This window comes from Ranitomeya imitator, chromosome 2 (assembly GCF_032444005.1).
Source record: "Ranitomeya imitator isolate aRanImi1 chromosome 2, aRanImi1.pri, whole genome shotgun sequence".
In the NCBI taxonomy this organism is placed as follows: domain Eukaryota; kingdom Metazoa; phylum Chordata; class Amphibia; order Anura; family Dendrobatidae; genus Ranitomeya; species Ranitomeya imitator.
In genome coordinates this window covers 453630447-453644224 of record NC_091283.1, presented here as the reverse complement: position 1 = coordinate 453644224, position 13778 = coordinate 453630447, and positions in this window count along the sequence as shown.

Here is a 13778-nt window from a genome sequence, read left to right as displayed (position 1 = left end):
CACATACATGCCGGCCCGGCGGTGGGCATTCAATCACAGACGATTAGTGGAGGGTCAATCTGTGCGGCAGCCCAGGGCCCCCCCAGACCACTGGGCCCTGGGCTACCGCCCATATTGACCCTCTGATAATCCGCCCCTGGTGACAGAGCCAATTTGGTACTACATGACCGAGCCAATTTTTGCAATTCTGACCACTGTCACTTTATGAGGTTATAACTCTGGAACGCTTCAACGGATCCCGCTGATTCTGAGACTGTTTTTTCGTGACATATTGTACTTCATGTTAGTGGTAACATTTCTTCGATATTACTTGCGATTATTTATGAAAAAAACGGAAATATGGCGAAAATTTTTAAAATTTTGCAATTTTCAAACTTTGTATTTTTATGCCCTTAAATCAGAGAGATATGTCACAAAAAGTAGTTAATAAATAACATTTTCCACATGTCTACTTTACATCAGCACAATTTTGGAAGCAAAATTTTTTTTTGTTAGGGTGTTATAAGGGTTAAAAGTTGACCAGCAATTTCTCATTTTTACAACACCTTTTTTTTTAGGGACCACATCACATTTAAAGTCATTTTGAGGGGTCTATATGATAGAAAATAACCAAGAGTGACACCATTCTAAAAACTACACCCCTCAAGGTTCTCAAAACCACATTCAAGAAGTTTATTAACCCTTTACGTGCTTCACAGGAACTGAAACAATGTGGAAGGAAAAAATGAACATTTAACTTTTTTTTGCAAACATTTTAATTCAGAACCATTTTTTTTATTTTCACAAGTGTAAAAACACAAATGTAACCATAATTTGTGTTATGCAATTTCTCCTGAATACGCCAATACCCCATATGTGGGGGTAAACCACTGTTTGGGCGCACCGCAGAACTTGGAAGTGAAGGAGCGCCATTTGACTTTTTCAATGCAGAATTGGCTGGAATTGAGATCGGACGCCATGTCACGTTTAGAGAGCCCCTGATGTGCCTAAACAGTGGAAACCCCCCACAAGTGACACCATTTTGTAAACTAGACCCCTTAAGGAACTTATCTAGATGTGTGGTGAGCACTTTGAACCCCAAAGAGCTTCACAGAAGTTTATAACGTAGAGCCGTGAAAATAAAAAATCGCATTTGTTTACACAAAAATGATCTTTTCGCCCACAAATTCTTATTTTCACAAGGGTAACAGGAGAAATTAGACCACAAACGTTGTAGTGCAATTTCTCCTGAGTACGTCGATACCCAATATGTGGGGGTAAACCACTGTTTGGGCGCACTGCAGAGCTTGGAAGAGAAGGAGTGCCGTTTTACTTTTTCAATGTAGAATTGTCTGGAATTGAGATTGGACGCCATGTCGCGTTTGGAGAGCCCCTGATGTGCCTAAACAGTGGAAACCCCCCACAAGTGACCCCATTTTGGAAACTAGACCCCCCATGGAACTTATATAGATGTGTGGTGAGAACTTTGAATGCCCAAGTGCTTCACAAAAGTTTAGAATGCAGAGTCGTGAAAATAAAAAATATTTTTTTCCACAAAAAAGATTTTTTAGCCCCCAAGTTTTTATTTTCCCAAGGGTAACAAGAGAAATCAGACCCCAAAAGTTGTTGTTCAATTTGTTCTGAGTAGGCTGGTACCCCATATATGGGGGTAAACCACTGTTTGGGCGCACGGCAGAGCTCGGAAGGAAGGAGCGCCGTTTTGGAATGCAGACTTTGATAGAATGGTCTGCGGGCGTTATGTTGCGTTTGCAGAGCCCCTGATGTACCTAAACAGTAGTAACCCCCCACAAGTGACCCCATTTTGGAAACTAGACCCCCCAAGGAACTTATCTAGATGTGTGGTGAGAACTTTGAATGCCAAAGTGCTTCACAGAAGTTTAGAATGCAGAGTCGTGAAAATAAAAAAATATTTTTTTTTCCACAAAAAAGATTTTTTAGCCCCCAAGTTTTTATTTTCACAAGGGTAACAGGAGAAATTGGACCCCAAAAGTTGTTGTCCAATTTATCCCGAGTACGCTGATGCCCCATATGTGGTGTGGGGGTAACCCACTGTTTGGGCGCACGGCAGAGCTCAGAAGGGAGGGAGCACCATTTGACTTTTTGAGCGCAAAATTGGCTGTCGTGTTTGGAGACCCCCTGATGTAACTAAACAGTGGAAACCCCCTAATTCTAGCTCCAACCCTAACCCCAACACACCCCTAACCCTAATCCCAACCCAATCCATAATCCTAATCACTAACCCTAACGATAATCACAACCCTTACCCCAAAACAACCCTAATGTCAACCCTAACCATAACCCTAATCAAAACCCTAAATCCAACACAACCCTAATCCTAATCTCAACCCTAACCTCAAACCTAACCCTAATCCCAATACACCCCTAATCACAACCCTAACCTTAACCCTAATCCCAAACCTAACCCTAATCCCAAGCGTAACCCTAATGCCAACCCTAACCCTAATACCAACTCTAATCCAAACCCTAACCCTAATCCCAAATCTAACCCTAACTTTAGCCCCAACCCTAGCCCTAAGTTTAGCCCCAACCCTAACCCTAAAGCTACTTTCACACTTGCGTCGTTTGGCATCCGTCGCAATCCGTCGTTTTGGACAAAAAACGGATCCTCCAAATGTGCCCGCAGGATGTGTTTTTTGCCCATAGACTTGTATTGCTGACGGATCGTGACGGATGGCCACACGTCGCGTCCGTCGTGCACTGGATCAGTTGTGTTTTGGCGGACCGTCGGCACAAAAAACGTTCAATGTAACGTTTTTTTGTATGTCGCGTCCGCCATTTCTGACCGCACATGCATGGCCGTAACTCCGCCCCCTCCTCCCCAGGACATAGATTGGGCAGCGGATGCGTTGAAAAACTACGTGCGTTATGTCGGGCCGACGCATTGCGACGGCCCCATACCAACGTAAGTGTAAAAGAACCCTAACCCTGAACTTAGCCCCAACCCTAACCCTAGCCCTAACCCTAGCCTTAGCCCTAACCCTAGCCCTAACCCTAGCCCTAACCCTAGCCCTAACCCTAGCCCTAACCCTAACCCTAGCCCTAACCCTAGCCCTAACCCTAGCCCTAACCCTAACCCTAGCCCTAACCCTAACCCTAATTTTAGCCCCATTTGCTGTTCTCCTGCCGGCCGGCAGATGGAGACAGATGGCAGGCGCACTGCACATGCGCCCGCCATTTTCTTTTGCCAGTGGCCAGGAGGAGCAGCAGGAGGACCCAGGGACACAGGTGAGTATGGCAGGGTCCCCGAATCCCCCTATTTCTCTGTCCTCTGATGTGCGATCACATCAGAGGACAGAGAATTACACTTTGACTTTTTTTTTTTTTTGCGGTCGCCGGTAAACAGTTAATTACCGGCGATCGCAAAACAGGGGTCGGTAAAACCGACCCCGATCATGCTCTTTGGGGTCTCGGTTACCCCTGGCAGCCGAGACCCCAAAGATTCTCCCGGGGCCAGCCATTTTGAAGATGGCGGCGCCCTCCGGGAGCCATGAGGAGCACCGGGGGAGATAGGTGAGTATCGGGGGGCTATCTGGGACCCCCTTTCTCTGTCCTCTGATGTGCGATCACATCGGAGGACACAGAAATTAAAAAGAGATCGCGTTTTTTTTTTTTGCGATCGCCGGTAAACGGTTAATTACCGGCGTAGGCAAATGCAGGGTCGGTAAACCCCCCCCCCCCCCCGAATCATGTTCTCTGGGGTCTCGGCTACCCCCGGCAGCCGAGACCCCGGAGAAAATCCGACTCTGGGGGGCGCTATTCACTTTTTCCACAGCGCCGTTAATTAACGGCGCTGTGGTTTAAGTACCCTTAGCAGCCGCCGTTAAAAGGCGTATCGGCGGTCGCTAAGGGGTTAAGCAGTCCTTTTTATTGCTGCCATACTTGTCCTGAGCTCATTGTAGGGAGCTTGTTATTTTTTTTAATTTTTTTTTTAAATAATAATTCCAGCCACTTTCTGGCACGTTCATAGTGTTGTGTTATACCACTGGGCCAGAGTTGTGGTTCTGTGTCTAAAAAAAAAAAAGGGAGATTAAAATTCGCACACAGTGTATATTCTGCTGTACTGCTAGTGTGTCGTATATATCAGGCAGCCACTTTCTGGCACGTTCATAGTTTACTGTTATACCACTGGACCAGAGTTGTGGTTCTGTGTCTCCCCCCCAAAAAAAGGGAGATTAAAACTCGCACCCAGTGTATATTCTGCTGTACTGCTAGTGTGTCGTATATATCAGGCAGCCACTTTCTGCCATGTTCATAGTTTACTGTTATACCACTGGGCCAGAGTTGTGCTTCTGTGTCTCCCCCCCCCCCAAAAAAAAAGGGAGATTAAAATTCGCACACAGTGTATATTCTGCTGTACTGCTAGTGTGTCGTATATATCAGGCAGCCACTTTCTGGCACGTTCATAGTTTACTGTTATACCACTGGACCAGAGTTGTGGTTCTGTGTCTCCCCCCCAAAAAAAGGGAGATTAAAACTCGCACACAGTGTATATTCTGCTGTACTGCTAGTGTGTCATATATATCAGGCAGCCACTTTCTGCCATGTTCATAGTTTACTGTTATACCACTGGGCCAGAGTTGTGCTTCTGTGTCTCCCCCCCCCCAAAAAAAAAAGGGAGATTAAAATTCGCACACAGTGTATATTCTGTTGTACTGCTAGTGTGTCGTATATATCAGGCAGCCACTTTCTGCCACGTTCATAGTTTACTGTTATACCACTGGGCCAGAGTTGTGCTTCTGTGTCTCCCCCCCCCCCAAAAAAAAAGGGAGATTAAAATTCGCACACAGTGTATATTCTGCTGTACTGCTAGTGTGTCACATATATATCAGGCAGCCACTTTCTGCCACGTTCATAGTTTACTGTTATACCACTGGGCCAGAGTTGTGCTTCTGTGTCTCCCCCCCAAAAAAAGTGAGATTAAAATTCGCACACAGTGTATATTCTGCTGTACTGCTAGTGTGTCGTATATATTAGACAGCCACTTTCTGGCACGTTCATAGTTTACTGTTATACCACTGGGTCAGAGTTGTACTTCTGTGTCTCCCCCCCAAAAAAAGGGAGATTAAAATTCGCACACAATGTATATTCTGCTGTACTGCTAGTGTGTCGTATATATCAGGCAGCCACTTTCTGGCACGTTCATAGTTTACTGTTATACCACTGGGCCAGAGTTGTGGTTCTGTGTCTCCCCCCCAAAAAAGGGAGATTAAAATTCGCACACAGTGTATATTCTGCTGTACTGCTAGTGTGTCGTATATATCAGGCAGCCACTTTCTGGCACGTTCATAGTTTACTGTTATACCACTGGGCCAGAGTTGTGCTTCTGTGTCTCCTCCAAAAAAAGGGAGATTAAAATTTGCACACAGTGTATATTCTGCTGTACTGCTAGTGTGTCGTATATATCAGGCAGCCACTTTCTGCCACGTTCATAGTTTACTGTTATACCACTGGGCCAGAGTTGTGGTTCTGTGTCTCCCCCCCAAAAAAAGGGAGATTAAAATTCACACACAGTGTATATTCTGCTGTACTGCTAGTGTGTCGTATATATCAGGCAGCCACTTTCTGGCACGTTCATAGTTTACTGTTATGCCACTGGGCCAGAGTTGTGGTTCTGTGTCTCCCCCCCAAAAAATGAGGAAGTCTAGTGGAAGAGACCGTGGGCGGGGGTTGTCAGCTGGTACTGATGGTGGTGCTGCATCTGGTGGTAGTGGCAAAAGCACAGTAGCACCTAAGGCTGGAGGTGTTGAGCCTGGGTCATCGTCTGGCTACACAAGGCCTCGAAGGCTCCCTTACCTGGGAGTAGGAAAACAGCTTTTAAAGCCGGAGCAGCAGGAAAAAGTTTTGGCTTTCCTTGCTGACTCAGCCTCTAGCTCTTTGGCCTCCTCTTCCCAAAGTTCAAAATGTCACAGCAGCCAGTTGTCAGTGGATGCTCCCGGTCAGCAACAAGACGTTTCCTTGTGTCCTTCTCCCAAACCAAAAGTGAAGAATGCGTCAGGCGACACAACAGGTTACCCCATGGAGCTCTTTACACATACCGTGCCTGGGTTAGAAAGGGAAATTGTACCCTGCCCATTACAAGAAGAATCAGACATGGAGTGCACTGATGCAAAGCCACAGCTAGATTATGATGCTGTTCCATCGAGTCAGATCACTACATTGCCCTCGCAGTTTGCTGAGCCAGAATCTGACCCTGATGAGACTATGGTGCCCTGTCCCGAACGCTATAGCACCTTACACGGTGACACTGAGGAAGGTGCACATGACATTGAGGAGGAGGAGGTGATAGATGACCCAGTTGTTGACCCAGATTGGCAGCCATTGGGGGAAGAGGGTGGCGCTGCCACTAGCTCAGAAGCGGAGGAGGGTTATCCACAGCAGCACCAATCTACATCGCAACAGCTGTCATCTGGCAGGCGCGTATCAGGCAAAAAACGTTTGACAAAACCAGTTTTAGGACAGCGTGGCCATCCTGTGAAAGTTGCACAGCGTGCAATGCCTGAAAAGGAATTCCATAGTAGGAAGAGTGCAGTGTGGCATTTTTTTGACCAAGATCCCAATGATCAGTCAAAAGTGATCTGTAAAAAATGCTCAAAGACCTTTAGTAGAGGTAAGATTCTTAACAATTTAAATACAGCGTGCATGCGTAGACATTTAAACAGCATGCATTTGCAAGCCTGGACTAACTACCTAACATCCTGTACCGTTGGTGCACCAGGTCTGAATGAAGGTAGTCAGCACTGCAACATTGCTTCCCTCACTGTAAGCCCATCGGTTAGGACACCAGCAGCAAATGTGGAGGGATCATCGCTAGGCCAAAGCAGTCAGGGAGTCAGAAGGTTATTGGTAGGAAGCACTGTATGTAGGCCAACATCACCAACTCACTCTCAATCTGCCATGTCCACAACCACCACCACCGCTAGTTCCACCATAGGCAGCTCTCCAGTCCAGCTCACCCTAGAAGAGACTCTTGTTAGGAAACAAAAGTACTCATCCTGTCATCCGCGTACAAAGGGTTTGAATGCCCACATTGCCAGACTTATCTCGTTAGAGATGATGCCCTACCGGTTGGTTGAAAGCAAAGCTTTCAAAGCCCTGATGGCCTACGCAGTACCACGCTATGACCTACCCAGTCGCCACTTCTTTGCAAGAAAAGCCATCCCAGCCCTCCACCAGCATGTCAAAGACCGCATTGTGTTATGATCTGTGTTGTGAGTTCTGCTCTTGGGCTCCCTCTTGTGGTTTCTAGTGGTATGGCTGCTCCTTGGAGTTAGCTGTCATCAGCTGCCTCCACTTATCGTCTCTTCTGCTCCGCTATTTAAGTCTGGCTCTTTCTTCAGCCTGTGCCACTTGTCAATGTTTCCTGGCTGGATTCACATCTCTGCTTGGATTCTCCTGGTTTCCTGACCAGTTCTGCAAAGATAAGTTCTGGCTCTTTCTTCAGCCTGTGCCACTTGTCAATGTTTCCTGGCTGGATTCACATCTCTGCTTGGATTCTCCTGGTTTCCTGACCAGTTCTGCAAAGATAAGTTCTGGCTTTGCTCATTTCAGTCCACATGTTGTGGACTTATTGTTCTGTGCATTCTATATTTGTCCAGCTTGTCAGTATGGATTATTTCTCTGGGAAGCAGATTTACCCTCCACACCTTTAGTCAGGTGTGGAGATTTTGTAAACTCTGTGTGGATTGTTTTGTAGTTTTTATACTGACCGCACAGTATCCTTTCCTGTCCTATCTATCAAGCTAGACTGGCCTCCTATGCTAAAATCTGATCTAATTTCTGCGTATGTTATTTTCCCCTCCTCTCACCGTCAATATTTGTGGGGGGTTATCTTTCCTTTGGGGATTTTCTCTGAGGCAAGATAGGTTTCCTGTTTCCATCTTTAGGGGAAGTTAGATCTTAGGCTGTGCCGAGGGGTCTAGGGAGCGTCAGGTACCCCCACGGCTATTTTTAGTTGCGCTGCTAGGTTCAGGGTTTGCGGTCAGTACAGATACCACCTCCTTCAGAGCTTGTCTCATGTTGTTCCTAAACCACCAGATCATAACAGATCTGGTGGCCTAGGAGCAGCATGAGATGGACTCTGGAGAAGGTGGTCCCTGTACTGACCGCAAACCCTGAACCTAGCAGCGCAACTAGAAGTAGCCGTGGGGGGTACCTATCACTCCCTAGACCCCTCGACACAGCCTAAGCACTAACCTCCCCTAAAGACAGAAACAGGAAACCTATCTTGCCTCAGAGAAAATCCCCAAAGGATAGATAGCCCCCCACAAATATTGACTGTGAGAGGAGAGGGAAATTACATACGCAGACATGAAGTCAGAATTTAGCATAGGAGGCCATACTAGCTAAAAAGAAAGAATAGAACAGAGTACTATGCGGTCAGTATTAAAACACTAGAAAATATCCACCACAGAAAATACAAATCACCAAATCTGACTAAAGACATGGAGGGTATATCTGCATCTCCAGAGACACAGCTTGGCTGCAAAAAAATCCTTCACAGACAAAGCTGGACAAGACAAAACATGAAAATGCACAGAACTATAAGGTCTACAGCAGGTGGACAGCAAAAACAAAGCCAGGACTTATCTTAGTAGAAAAGCACAGCAAACAGGAGAGACCAGAAGGGAAGTGAATCCTCCAAAAACAATGGACAACTGGCACTGACTAAAGGATCAAGCAGGACTAAATAGCTGAGTCCAAATTGAACACACCTGATGAATGCTGCGATCCACAGACAGCAGCACTACCACTCATAACCACCGGAGGGAGCCCAAGAGCAAAATTCACAACAGTACCTCCCCCCCCCCTTGAGGAGGGGTCACCGAACCCTCACCAGAGCCCCCCTCACCAGAGCCAAATGAAAGGCACGAACCAAATCGTCAGCATGAACATCAGAGGCAACAACCCAAGAATTATCCTCCTGGCCATAACCCTTCCATTAGACCAGATACTGAAGCTTCCGCCTCGAAAAACGAGAATCCAAAATCTTCTCAACCACATACTCCAACTCCCCATCAATCAACACCGGAGCCGGAGGATCAACAGAGGGAACAACGGGCACCACATACTTCCGCAACAAAGATCTATGGAAAACATTATGGATGGAAAAAGAGGCCGGAAGGGCCAAACGAAAAGACACTGGATTGATAATCTCAGAAATCCTATAAGGACCAATAATCCGAGGCTTGAACTTAGGGGAAGAAACCTTCGTAGGAACATGACGGGAAGACAACCAGACCAAATCCCCAACCCGAAGCCGGGAACCAACACACCGACGACGGTTAGCAAAACGCTGAGCCACCACCTGAGACAACACCAAATTGTCCACCACATGAGCCAAAATCTGCTGCAGCCTGTCAACCACAGAATCCACACCAGGACAATCAGAAGGCTCAACCTGCCCTGAAGAAAAACAAGGATGAAAACCAAAATTACAAAAAAAGGCGAAACCAAGGTAGCAGAACTAGCCCGATTATTAAGGGCAAACTCGGCCAATGGCAAGAAAGCCACCCAATCATCCTGATCAGCGGACACAAAGCATCTCAAATAAGTTTCCAAAGTCCACTGGAGAAGTTGGCAATGAAACGACGATAAAAATTAGCAAAGCCCAAGAATTTCTGAAGGCTCTTCACAGATGTGGGCTGAATCCAATCATGAATGGCCTGAACCTTAACCGGATCCATTTCTATAGATGAGGGAGAAAAAATGAAACCCAAAAAAGAAACCTTCTGCACTCCAAAGAGGCACTTTGACCCCTTCACAAATAAAGCATTATTATGGAGGATCTGAAATACCATCCTGACCTGTTTCACATGAGACTCCCAATCATTGGAAAAAATCAAAATATCATCCAAATATACAACCATGAATTTATCAAGATAACTCCGAAATATATCATGCATGAAGGATTGGAACACAGATGGGGCATTAGAGAGTCCGAATGGCATCACAAGGTATTCCAAATGGCCTTCGGGAGTATTAAATGCAGTTTTCCATTCGTCACCCTGCTTAATACGAATAAGATTATATGCCCCTCGAAGGTCAATCTTAGTAAACCAGCTAGCCCCCTTAATCCTAGCAAACAAATCAGTAAGCAAAGGCAAAGGGTATTGAATTTTGACCGTGATCTTATTCAAGATGCGATATTCAATACAGGGTCTCAAGGAGCCATCCTTCTTGGCAACAAAAAAAAACCTGCTCCCAATGGTGAAGAAGATGGCCGAATATGCCCCTTCTCCAAAGACTCCTTAATATAGCTCCGCATGGTGGCATGTTCTGGCACAGACAGGTTGAAAAGTCGGCCCTTAGGGAACTTACAACCTGGAATCAAGTCAATAGCACAATCACAGTCCCTATGCGGTGGAAGGGAACTGGATTTGGGCTCATCGAATACATCCTGGAAATCTGACAAAAACTCAGGAATTTCAGAAGAGTGGGAAGAGGAAATTGACATCAAAGGAACGTGACCATGAACCCCCTGACAACCCCAACTAGTCACAGACATAGATCTCCAATCTAACACCGGATTATGTACCTGTAACCATGGAAAACCCAGCACAATATCATCATGCAAATTATGCAACACCAGAAAACGACAATCTTCCTGATGGGCTGACGCCATGCGCATGGTCAGCTGTGTCCAAAACTGAGGTTTATTTTTAGCCAACGTTGTAGCATCAATGCCCCTTAAAGGAATAGGGTTCTGCAAAGGCTGCAAGGGGAAACCACAACGTCTGGCAAATTCTAAGTCCATTAAGTTCAGAGCGGCGCCTGAATCCACAAATGCCATGACAGAAAATGATGATAATGAGCAGATCAAGGTCACAGATAACAGAAATTTAGGTTGTATAGTACTGATGGTAACAGAACTAGCGATTCTCTTAGTACGCTTAGGGCAATCAGAAATAACATGAGCAGAATCGCCGCAGTAAAAACACAACCTATTCTGACGCCTGAATCTTTGACGTTCAGCTCTAGACAAAATCCTATCACACTGCATAGGCTCAGGGCTCTGTGGTCAGTATTAAAATACTAGAAAATATCTACCACAGAAAATACAAATCACCACATCTGACTAAAGACATGGAGGGTATATCTGCATCTCCAGAGACACAGCTTGGCTGCAAAAAAATCCTTCACAGACAAAGCTGGACAAGACAAAACATGAAAATGCACAGAACTATAAGGTCTACAGCAGGTGGACAGCAAAAACAAAGCCAGGACTTATCTTAGTAGAAAAGCACAGCAAACAGGAGAGACCAGAAGGGAAGTGAATCCTCCAAAAACAATGGACAACTGGCACTGGCTAAAGGATCAAGCAGGACTAAATAGCTGAGTCCAAATTGAACACACCTGATGAATGCTGCGATCCACAGACAGCAGCACTACCACTCATAACCACCGGAGGGAGCCCAAGAGCAGAATTCACAACAGCATTGTCCATGCACTGAGGCAGTCTGTCAGTGGGAAGGTGCACCTCACAACAGATGCATGGACCAGTAGGCATGGCCAGGGACGTTACGTGTCCATCACGGCACACTGGGTTAATGTCGTGGATGCAGGGTCCACAGGGGACAGCAATAGTGGGACAGTTCTGCCTAGCCCATGATCTAGGAAACAGTTGGCTGTAGACGTTCGCCACCCCACCTCCTCCTCCTCCTCCAGAAGCGAAAGCTCATCCACAGAGCGCTGTCGCACGGCCACTCCATCCGCAGCTGCCAGTGTTGCACACGAGGTGTCCCATTACGGAACAGCTAGTGGGAAGCATCAGCAGGCCGTGTTTGAAATGAAGTGTTTGGGCAACAACAGACACACCGCGGAAGTTCTGGCCGAGTTCTTGCAGCAAGAAACTCAGTCATGGCTGGGCAGTGTACATCTTGAGGCAGGCAAGGTAGTCAGTGATAATGGAAGGAATTTTATGGCTGCCATAGCCCTTTCACAACCAACTCAAACACATACCTTGCCTGGCTCACACTTTGAACCTGGTGGTGCAGTGCTTTCTTAAAAATTATCCAGAGTTACCAGCCCTGCTCCTGAAGGTGCGAAGACTTTGCTCGCACATCCGCCGGTCGCCCGTACACTCCAGCCGTATGCTGAACCATCAGCGATCGCTCAATCTTCCACAGCACCGCCTAATTATCGACGTTGCAACAAGGTGGAACTCCACATTGCACATGGTTCAGAGGCTGTGTGAACAGAGGCGTGCTGTCATGTATTTGTGGGAGGATATGCATACACCGGCAGGCAGTTGGATGGCAGACATGGAGTTGTCTGGTGTGCAGTGGTCCAAGCTACAAGACCTCTGTCAAGTCCTTCTGTGTTTCGAGGAATGCACATGGCTGGCAAGTGCAGACGACGCCATCATAAGCAAGAGCATCCCACTTATGCGTCTGCTGATGCAAAGTTTGACGCACATCAAGGAGCTGGCGTCTGCAGCCGAGGAGGAGGGAATCATTGATTACAGTCAGCCATTGTCTGGTCAGGGAGCTGTCCAGGACGAGGTGGCAGTCGAAGAGGATGAGGAGGAGGATGATGGGGATGACTATGTATGGGAGGAGGATGCTTCTCAGGGGCTACTTGAAACTGGTGGCGTGGCAAGGTCAGGTACAGGTTTCTTGCGGGACACTTGTGATGTGGATTTCCAAGAAAGTGCTCCTCAACCCAGCAGGACCAGTGAATTGACACCAGGAACATTGGCCCACATGGCTGAGTATGCCTTGCGTATTCTAAAAAGGGACCCCCGCATTGTCAAAATGATGACCGATGACGATTACTGGTTGGCCTGCCTCCTGGATCCACGCTATAAAGGGAAAATGCAAAACATCATGCCACATGAGAACCTTGAGCAAATATTGGCTACCAAACAAGCAACTCTTGTAGACCGTTTGGTTCAGGCATTCCCAGCACACAGAGGTTGTGATGGTCCTCACACTTGCCGTAGGGGGCAACATGGCAGAGGTGCTAGAGGTGCAGAAATCCGAAGTGGCGTTGGACAGAGGGGTTTTCTGACAAGGTTGTGGAGTGATTTTTCAATGACCGCTGACACAACAGGGAATGCTGCATCTATTCAAAGTGACAGGAGACAGCATTTGTCCAGTATGGTTACAAACTATTTTTCATCCCTTATCGATGTTCTCCCTCACAGGTCATTCCCCTTTGATTACTGGGCATCTAAACTAGACACCTGGCCCGAATTGTCAGAATATGCATTACAGGAGCTCGCTTGCCCTGCTGCCAGTGTGCTTTCAGAAAGAGTCTTCAGTGCTGCTGGTTCAATACTGACCGAAAAAAGGACACGTCTGGCTACCCAAAATGTAGATGATCTAACCTTCATTAAAATGAACCAATCATGGATTGCCAATTCTTTTGCCCCACCTTCCCCTGCTGACACGTAGTTTGTGTGATAAATGACTCACTTTTGCCCTCCTCTTACTGACTTTGCCAATTCCTCCATTTGCAGCTGCTAAATGTCCATCATAGGCCATTTTTATACCTCCCTAAATGGGATGACTCCCCCCACAGGACCGTGGTCACCACTTGGCGCAAGCACCCGTGCAAGTGCCGTTTGCCTGGACAGGTGGGTGTGCCCACTCTACCTCTACTAAACAAAGCTGAGTTTCAATCTACAGGCTTTCGGCCTCTATCAACAATATGAAACTGCATTTGGCCTGGTTCTTGGTTTGGGCCTTGTGACGTCTGCTGCTGCCTCTTGGTTTCCTCAAAGAAACAAAGCTGAGTTTGAATCTACAGGCTTTCGG